The following is a 10,046-nucleotide window of genomic DNA, read 5'->3' as shown; positions in this document are numbered from 1 at the left end:
TCGAGGGGTCATATCAACCTCAACAAACAAACCTCTGGAACTGGGTGAATGTGCTCTTAACCTTGCCATTGAGGGGCTAAGGTGAAGCAGATGAAAGGTGAGTGAAGATAAGACTTCACAGCTCTTATCCCTGGCCTGGGAGAGCTTAAGACAAGAATGTGTGGGTTCAGAAGGTGGGAACCCTTCTACACATGTGAAACTGACTCAACTGTACAATTGTACAAGATCTTGGGTTTGTATCTGCAATGCATCAACACAGTGGTGTGAGCAAAGCAGATGACACACAGAATAGCAGGGGATAGGTTGCATATCCCTTGGGTTCTGCCAATTGCCTCTTCACTTAGGAGGTCTTTGACTCTATACAAGGACAAAATTAAACATCCACAAACATTGCCTCTTAAGGAGGACTTCAGACAGTTGCCTGGCCAAGTAACAGGCCAGGTCTTCCAGACTACATGAAGATAGAAAGGTATACCTCAATGCAAATTGCTTATCAAGCAAAGCAAAGTTCACAAGGAACTAAAAGCAACTAAAGTACCTGAAATCAGTCAAGCACAGTTAGTATACAAGTCAAAATTAAATCAGAATGAAACAAAGGTTAACAGTCAACACAAGCAGATAAGTGTGCAATGCACAAGGTTCAAGGCATGTGAGCCAAGCAACCTACAAAACATACAAGTTAGTTCATGATAAACAATCAAACTTAATCAACTTGTATTGATCTCTTTGGGTATTTGTTGCCTAACCTGAAACAACAAACTTAAACATGAGCAACATGACCACCAGGACGAGCCTAGGGTCAAAAAGAGATAAGAAAGTCAAAACAGCAAATGAATTTCAATCAAAATCAAGTTCAAGCAATCAAGAAGCAAACTCAATTGGTTTCATGTTCATATCAATCATCATCATCATTTCATGAACAAATTAGGTCAAGACATGGCATATAGAAGCTCATAGAAGTCAACAGCAAGACTTGACTCAAAAGCAATCTCAAACATTTCCAAAAATCATCAAATAAATCATGATCAATCACAACCCACAGCAAGGTAAGCATGTCAAATTTCATCTCATTTGGACAAGTGGAAGGCAGTCAATGAAAATCAGAAAGTCAAAGCAATTTTGAACATACTCAAAGAAGTCAACCAATCATGCATTAACTTGAAAAATTCATAAATCAGGGATGGCATGTGATAAATGAATGGGACTAAAACCATGGCAAAGATTAAGATGTCTAGTTATCTCATGTAAAATTTTATGTCCATCTAGTAAAGTATGAGGATTTCACAAGTGAAATGGGAACATGTATCACAAAAAGTCAACATAAGACCAAACAGGGGAGAAAATCCCAAACAATTAGGAAATGCCACAAATAATTCCAAGAAAATTCACATGTAAACTAGACATCCAAGAGTACATTCATGCAAAAATTCAAACCAATTTGAGTTCAAGAAGCATGGTAATGAAAATCATGAAGTTGGACATCAATGGTGTGACACAAATTGTCACACCCTAATTCAAAAATTCACAACTCACAATCCTGATAAGATAAATTCACAAACTCTACACCAAAATCACCATGAGCGTGTCTAGTTTAAGCACAAAAAATTTGGGAGCCATTGAATAAAGTATCACCATTTCACAAATGTTTTGGCAAAAGGTACAAAATATGAGCACATGTCACAAACCAATGTGCCAAATAAAATCCAATGATCAAAAAATTCTGGAAAAATTATGATAAAAAAGTAGAGCTCATGATGAAGATTATGCAAAAAATTTCATGAAATTTGGAATTAAAATGAAGGAGATGTGATTTTTCAAAGTTTGATGATCAAATGAAATTAAAATGGAAAAGAAATAACTTATTTTCAATAAACCATGTGCCACGGATGGCATTTTTGAAATTATGGGGTCACTAATCAAAACGGCCGCGTTTTGGGCCACGAAATGAAATGTTTTCATTGGCCAGGCTTAATGCAACAGTAACGATTCATGAAAGAAAACCCTAGCCCAGGAATCCGCAGGAAAATTCGCAGCCAGCTCATGAAGGCCGCAAGTGAATCCGCAGGTAATGTGCAGTTTATGAACAGCATGAAGATCTTCATGATCTTCATGCACGAAAATTCCAGAAAAAAACATAATCCCAGAAACACAAATTAAACACACATTCATGAAGATCCACCAACACTTAACACGAATCAATGTGCAATTTATCCAAAAACAAACAACAACATCAAGAATCGATCCAATCTTGTTATGAACACAAAACTTCCAAACCCTCGTTCTCTCTCATTTCTCAATGGTTTTTCACGATTTAAGTTTCATGGTGATCAGCATGGCATACTCTATCTAAGGCATGGCATAGTTTTAAGAATAGTGAAGATCGAAAACTCACCAAGATTGAAGGGCAGTCGTGATTTAGAGGTTCTTTGCTTGCAAATGCCCAAAACAGATGTACATGAAGCTTCTAAAAGATGGATGGAGGAAGAACTTTGGCTCAGTAGTGCTTGAAATGGCTCAACTCGAGGACTGCCATGGATAAGTTTTGGTGCAACAGTGCTTGAAGATGATGTTACAGCTGGGAAACAGGGCTCCAAATAGCTTCCAAAGTGATGGAATGTGATGATAAAACCAAGCCAAGCTCGAGTCCTTTTGAGGTTTTTGGCAGAAAATCAAAAATGAAGAGAATGAGTTTTTGAGAGAGATGAGTTTTCTGTTGGTAAATGGTGGCTGCTACTAGGGTTTTCAAATGGCAGAAAAAATGATATATATCTGCTGTTTTGTGGTACTGAATCAAGGTCCATGAAAATGTGGAATGGAGTTGGTAAAAAAAGTGTACTTTTGGCCAATTTTCAAGCAAGTAGGTGATGGGTGTGTGTACTGCATGAAAATGGGCTTGCAACAAGTCATAAACAATGTATCTGAACATATTTGAATGGCAAAATTGGTTGGGAATGGTTAATTTAAAACTTCACTTTTTCACCTCACTTAAAATTAATTCAAGTAGGTTCAAAAATGCCATTTTGATCCATGAGGTTTTGGTGCATGAGGGTTACATTTTTGGAAAGAGGGGATCAAATGTGACTTGTAGGAAAAAACCCCACCCAAATTGGCCAAATGGTTTGAGAGATATGGCCTTTTGAAGTTCAAGAATTTCTGAAAATGATTTGATCATAACTTGCCAACCATACATGGGAATTGAGTGTTCTTGGACTTTTTGGAAATGGGAGAACAAGATCTTCAACTTTCATGTTGGGCAAAAATTCATTTGAAGCTTGTATCATGATGTAAGTTTGAGGATCAAGACTTTCCATTTTTGGCAGGTTTCAATTACAGGTCCAATTTCTATTTTTGGAAATTTCTGATCTGGCTTCAAATTCTTCAATGACGATGTTTGCCATGATATATGAGGCCTATACGGACATGAATAAGCTCTCTCAAACCAAATCCAACCATCAAAACCATAAAAATCAGACACAGTTGACCAAGTTTGACTTTTTAGGGTTTCTGACTGACTGTGCATTGACTGATGACTTCTGAACATCCAATCTTTGACCTAAACACTTCAAGTGGATCCCCAAGTCATGTGAACATGTTGGACCAACCCTAGGGCCTTGGCTCAATGAGAAACACATTTGCTTGCTTGGTTGACTGATCTCCTGATCAGTTTGACCTAATTTCTTGATTGGCTTGCACTTGAGGCAAATAGGACAATGCAATGTTATGCAGTGGACCATGTTATGCTATGACCTAATATGAGAATGTATGTACAATGATAGGTGCAAATTTGAGGTGCTACAGCTGCCCCTATTCAATCAGCTGGGAACCCGAATGGATGAGAGCAACGGCTGTCAGACTTTCAGGGTAAACAGGGATTGAATACCCAGAACCGTAGAAATTTGCACTCTGCCGGATATGATATAAGAAGAACCACGTCATTTACTGATGACGCCTGCAATTGACAACTTCAGAAAAGCGAAACCATTTACCGATGGTTAGAAACTGGTAACTTGATATTTACCGATATCAACTTCAGCAAGACCATTTACCGATGGCTGCTGGGAAACAACTTCTGATGTAAAAGGAAGCAAGACCATTTACCGATGGTGGCTTCAAAGAAACTTGACATTTACCGATATCAACTTCAACTCGACCATTTACCGATGGCTACTGCAACTGGGGATCTGATATTTACTGATATCGAAGAAAACGGGGCCATTTACCGATGGTTGATAAAACTGGGCATTCAATATTTACCGATATCGAAGCATACAGGGCCATTTACCGATGGCGTCTCCACTTGGGGAGGAACAAAATCTTTGTGGTGTAATCAGACAAGACGTTTACCGACGACTTCTGGGGATCTTGGTTTTATCAACAAGGAAACAAAGCATGACCAGACATTTACCGGTGACTGGGATGAGACTCGATGTTTACCGACATCGAAAGATGATGTTTACCGACATCCAAAAAACGACCAGACATTTACCGATGACCGGGGAACACTTCACTAAGGGAAAAACAAATATTTGCAACTGGAAACCAGATAGGACATTTACCGATGATTCTACTGGGATCTCTAGCTGGGGATTATCAGACATTTACCGATGACTGCAGAAAAGACTCGATGTTTACCGACATCGAAAGATGATGTTTACCGACATCAAAAATGAAATGACCAGACATTTACTGATGACTGGGGAGAATACCCGATGTTTACAGACACCGAAACAATGGTGTTTACCGACACCAAAAATGATGACCAGACATTTACCGATGACTAGGGAGAATACCCGATGTTTACAGACACCGAAACAATGGTGTTTACCGACACCAAACAAAGAAACACACGCGGGTGCTGGCATGACACTTACCGGTATCACAAGAACGACATCTTAGATATGTCAAGGCAAGGTTGACCACTTGCTGGGGGTCTCACTGGGGAGAAACAAACTTTCTGTCGCCAACGGGTGAGGTAATAAACCTCTGTGGGGATATCAATCCTGAATGCTGTCAAGAGCAACTGTAGCAGACTTGCTGTGCTGATGTTGAATGACATGATCCGCCTCTGCCGGGGATACGGTCTGGTGAGGTTAACACATGAATGCATATGTTTGAATTTTTCTATGGCGTAATGCTCCATATGGAATGGAAATGCTACGCGGTTTTGAGGATGCAATGATTACTACATGCAAAATGCAAAATGATGAAAAACTCCGGCTAGGGAGCCAAAACTGATCGGGTACTCCAACTCTGCGGGGAGACTCTGCAGGGAGAGCAACGACTTCTCACTCCTGTTGGAGAATAGCACTGCTGCTGGGGGAAGGTAAACTCCGCTGGGGATATCCTTCAGTCCACAGATAGGATAAATGTTGGAGATAAATTTCAATGGACCTGCCTCACTCGGGGGGGAATCGGCAAATACAGGCCTGCTGGGGATAGGCAATCCTTAGATCTGTTGGGGAATAGAAGGCACTATCCACAGACGTCTCCGCAGGGGAACATAGCTCTGATAGCTTCCAAACTTGCTTGGGGAAAATATCTGCTGAGGAAACGTCCTCACAGATGCCAATCCTGAAAAAACAGCACAATAAAATGCCCCCAGGGGATACATGGACAAGATACGCTCAAGTGTCCTCAACATTCAAAATGATTTTCAAATGTTTTATCTTTCTGCACATTATTGTGTAGCCTTCATGTTCTTATATGCAATGCTTATCAAAAATTCGGACATTTTTGCAAACAAAATAGTAAAAATAAAAACAAAAGAGCCATTTATCTGAATAACGACTTTTATTGATTGAAAATGCGCCTGAAAAGGCAAATACATTGGGAAGCAATTCCTAGAAAGAGGTAATTGCGCACAAAAGGAAAAATCTATCCTAATGGCAATGTGAACACGACATCCACTATTTCCCAATTCTGTTATAACTCACAGATCATCAGTTTTCCTCCCAACTCCTTGCTTTCTGAGAAGAATGACTGGACGGATCACATCTTTCGAGATGGCAGACGACAAAGCTCGATGAAGTACAGACAACTCAGACTGTAGTCTTCGCTTTAATCCCTCTTTTGGCTGGATCGCCCTTTCGGGTTTTCAATCCACCGGGATACCCATTTTTGCCTAAGCCGCCCTTGCGGGTTTTCGACTTACCGGGTGTACAAATTCTTTTCATTTTATCCCTAATTTTTGCCCGAACCTTTTCTTTCTGTTTTTTGGTTCGCCGGGATGCCCCTTTTTTTGCCTGGACTCTTTTTTCTTTTTGTCCAGCGGGTCAATTTATGCGAAGTATTTTTTGACTACATCTGAGTTAACAGGAGACGGAAAATCTTCACCATCCATAGTTGTAAGCATCAAGGCTCCACCGGAGAATACCTTTTTCACAACATATGGACCTTCATAATTAGGAGTCCACTTGCCCCTGTTATCTGCACCGGGAGGGAGGATCCTCTTCAAAACTAGATCACCGATCTGATAGCTTCGAGGACGCACTTTCTGATCAAAGGCTCGCTTCATCCTTCGCTGATACAACTGTCCATGGCATACAGCTGCTAGCCGTCTCTCTTCGATAAGGCTCAACTCGTTAAACCTTGTTCGAATCCACTCGGCTTCGTCCAGCTTGACATCCAATAAAACTCTCAGAGAAGGAATCTCCACTTCAACAGGTAGGACAGCTTCCATACCATACACAAGGGAGTAAGGGGTTGCCCCGGTCGACGTACGTACTGAGGTACGGTACCCATGCAAAGCGAAAGGCAGCATCTCATGCCAATCCTTGTACGTAACGACCATCTTCTGCACAATCTTCTTGATATTCTTGTTCGCCGCTTCTACAGCACCATTCATCTTCGGTCTGTAAGGAGAAGAATTGTGATGTTCAATCTTGAAATCTTTACAAAGCTCTTTCATCATCTTGTTATTGAGATTCGAACCATTGTCAGTGATGATTCTCTCAGGAACTCCATAACGACATATGATTTCTTTCTTGATGAACCGGGTAACCACTTGTTTGGTAACGTTAGCATAGGAAGCTGCTTCCACCCATTTGGTGAAATAGTCAATCGCTACCAAAATGAAGCGATGTCCATTCGAAGCAGTAGGCTCAATCTTCCCAATCATATCAATGCCCCACATGGCAAACGGCCAAGGCGAATTCATGACATTCAGAGGGCTTGGTGGTACATGCACCTTATCAGCATAAATTTGACACTTATGGCACTTCCGAGCATACTTGAAACAATCGGATTCCATAGTCATCCAGTAATAACCCGCTCTCAACAATTTCTTAGCCATTGCATGTCCGCCGGCATGAGTACCGAAGGAACCTTCATGAACTTCCTGCATTAACATGTCCGCCTCGGGTCTGTCCACGCATCTGAGCAAGACCATGTCAAAGTTTCTCTTATACAGCACATCATCCTGATTCAAATAGAAGCTTCCAGCTAGCCTTCTCAGGGTTTTCTTGTCATTCTTCGACGCACCTTCAGGATACTCCTGAGTCTTGAGGAAGTTCTTGATGTCATAATACCACGGCTTCTCATCAATCACAACAGACTCGGCTGCAAACACATACGCAGGCCTCTCGAGTCGATTCACCGCAACATGTGGCACATGATTCCACCAATGAACTTTGATCATAGACGACAAAGTAGCCAAGGCATCAGCCATTTGATTCTCATCCCGGGGGACATGATACAACTTCACCTTCTTGAAGAACGTCAGTATTCTTCTGGTGTAATCTCTATACGGAATCAAATGCGGCTGGTTCGTATTCCAATCTCCGTTGACTTGATTGATCACTAGAGCGGAATCTCCATAAATGTCAAGCGTTTTGATCCTCAGATCAATGGCTTCTTCTATCCCCATGATACAAGCCTCATACTCAGCTTCGTTGTTGGTGACGTCAAACGTCAATCTGGCAGAAAAAGGTATATGAGCACCTTTAGGATTGATCAATACTGCCCCAACACCGTTACCGTTCATATTCACAGCCCCATCAAACATCAGTGTCCATTTGTCATCCGGATCCGGTCCTTCCTCGACAAGAGGCTCTTCACAATCTTTCATCTTCAGATACATGATGTCTTCATCAGGGAATTCAAACATCATAGGCTGATAATCTTCAATCGGTTGCTCGGCGAGGTAGTCTGACAGAATACTACCTTTGATGGCCTTTTGTGACGTGTACTGAATATCATATTCTGTTAGAATCATCTGCCAACGAGCAACGCGTCCGGTGAGAGCCGGTTTCTCAAAGATGTACTTCACTGGATCCATCTTAGAAATCAATAAGGTAGTATGGTTCAACATATACTGCCTCAGTCGGCGAGCAGCCCAGGCCAAAGCACAGCAAGTTTTCTCGAGCAGTGAATATCTTGTTTCACAGTCGGTAAACTTTTTGCTAAGGTAGTATATGGCATGCTCTTTTCGACCAGACTCGTCATGCTGTCCCAATACACACCCCATCGAGTTCTCAGTCACTGACAGGTACATTATCAGAGGTCTCCCTGGAACTGGAGGTATAAGGATTGGAGGTTCCTGTAAATACTCTTTAATCTTGTCAAAAGCTTTCTGACAATCATCATTCCACTTGATCGCTTGATTCTTTCTTAGCAATTTGAAAATTGGTTCACACGTGGCTGTTAGATGAGATATGAACCTTGCAATGTAGTTCAATCTCCCCAAAAACCCACGGACCTGCTTTTCCGTTTTCGGTTCAGGCATCTCTTGAATAGCTTTGACTTTTGCTGGATCAACCTCAATCCCTTTCTCACTGACAATGAAGCCTAAAAGCTTCCCTGATCTCACCCCAAACGTACACTTGTTCGGATTCAACCTCAGCTTGAACTTTCTCAACCGATCAAATAGCTTCTGCAAATTAACCAAGTGCTCCTCTTCTGTCTGCGACTTCGCAATCATATCATCTACGTATACTTCAATTTCTTTGTGCATCATGTCATGAAAGAGAGTCGTCATTGCCCTCTGATAGGTAGCACCAGCATTCTTTAGCCCAGCGTGCCCTAAGGTGTAATGAATGTCGTCTTTTCCATGTCCTCTAGCGCCATCTTGATCTGGTTATATCCGGAGAAACCATCCATGAAAGAGAATACCGAGGATTGAGCCGTATTATCAACCAATACATCAATGTGAGGTAATGGGAAATCATCTTTCGGACTCGCTCTATTCAAATCCCGGTAATCGACACACATTCTGACTTTGCCATCCTTCTTCGGCACAGGAACGATGTTGGCCACCCATGGGGGATAACTCGTAACAGCCAAAAAACCCGCATCCCACTGCTTCTGAACCTCTTCCTTGATCTTAGTTGCCATGTCAGGACTCGTTCTACGAAGCTTCTGCTTGACCGAAGGACATCCTTCTCTAAGAGGTAATCGATGCACCACAATGTCTGTATCTAACCCAGGCATATCTTGATATGACCAGGCGAATATCTCCACATATTCTCTCAGCATCTCAATCAGCCTCCTCTTGACAGAGTCCTCTAAAGCAGCCCCAATCTTGATTTCTCTTTTGGCGTCCTCAGTACCCAAATTAACAACCTCCAACTCCTCCTGATGAGGTTGGATGACCCTTTCCTCCTGCTTCAGCAATCTGACCAATTCTGCAGGAAGTTCACAGTCTTCCTCACTCTCCTCTTCAGCTTGGTAGATGGGATTGTCGAAATCATACTGAGCCATAACAGAACTGTTCATAGTGAATGCCATAAGATCGCTTCTGCATGTTTAATGCTTTGTTTTAGAAAAAGAGTTCAATAAAGTCACAAAAAACAAAAACATTGCCATTTTTATTGTTTTTGAAAAAGGATGAAAACAAAAAAATAGAAAGACAGGGATCACAAAGTTTGATTTCAAAAAATGTCCTTCATTAATGATAATCATTAAAACATGATGAGGCCCTACAATGAATCACTACGCCTTGGGCAGATCGTAGGATTTTCATGCAAAATGACAAAACAACAGAAAATTACTCTGTCAGAAGAGTAACTTGAACCACTTCTTCAGCCGTCCAGTTGTTGATAGACCCCCCT

Source organism: Lathyrus oleraceus, chromosome 4, assembly GCF_024323335.1.
Source record: "Lathyrus oleraceus cultivar Zhongwan6 chromosome 4, CAAS_Psat_ZW6_1.0, whole genome shotgun sequence".
Classification (NCBI taxonomy): domain Eukaryota; kingdom Viridiplantae; phylum Streptophyta; class Magnoliopsida; order Fabales; family Fabaceae; genus Lathyrus; species Lathyrus oleraceus.
The sequence above is the reverse complement of the archived record's forward strand: the minus strand, read 5'-3'. Positions refer to the sequence as shown.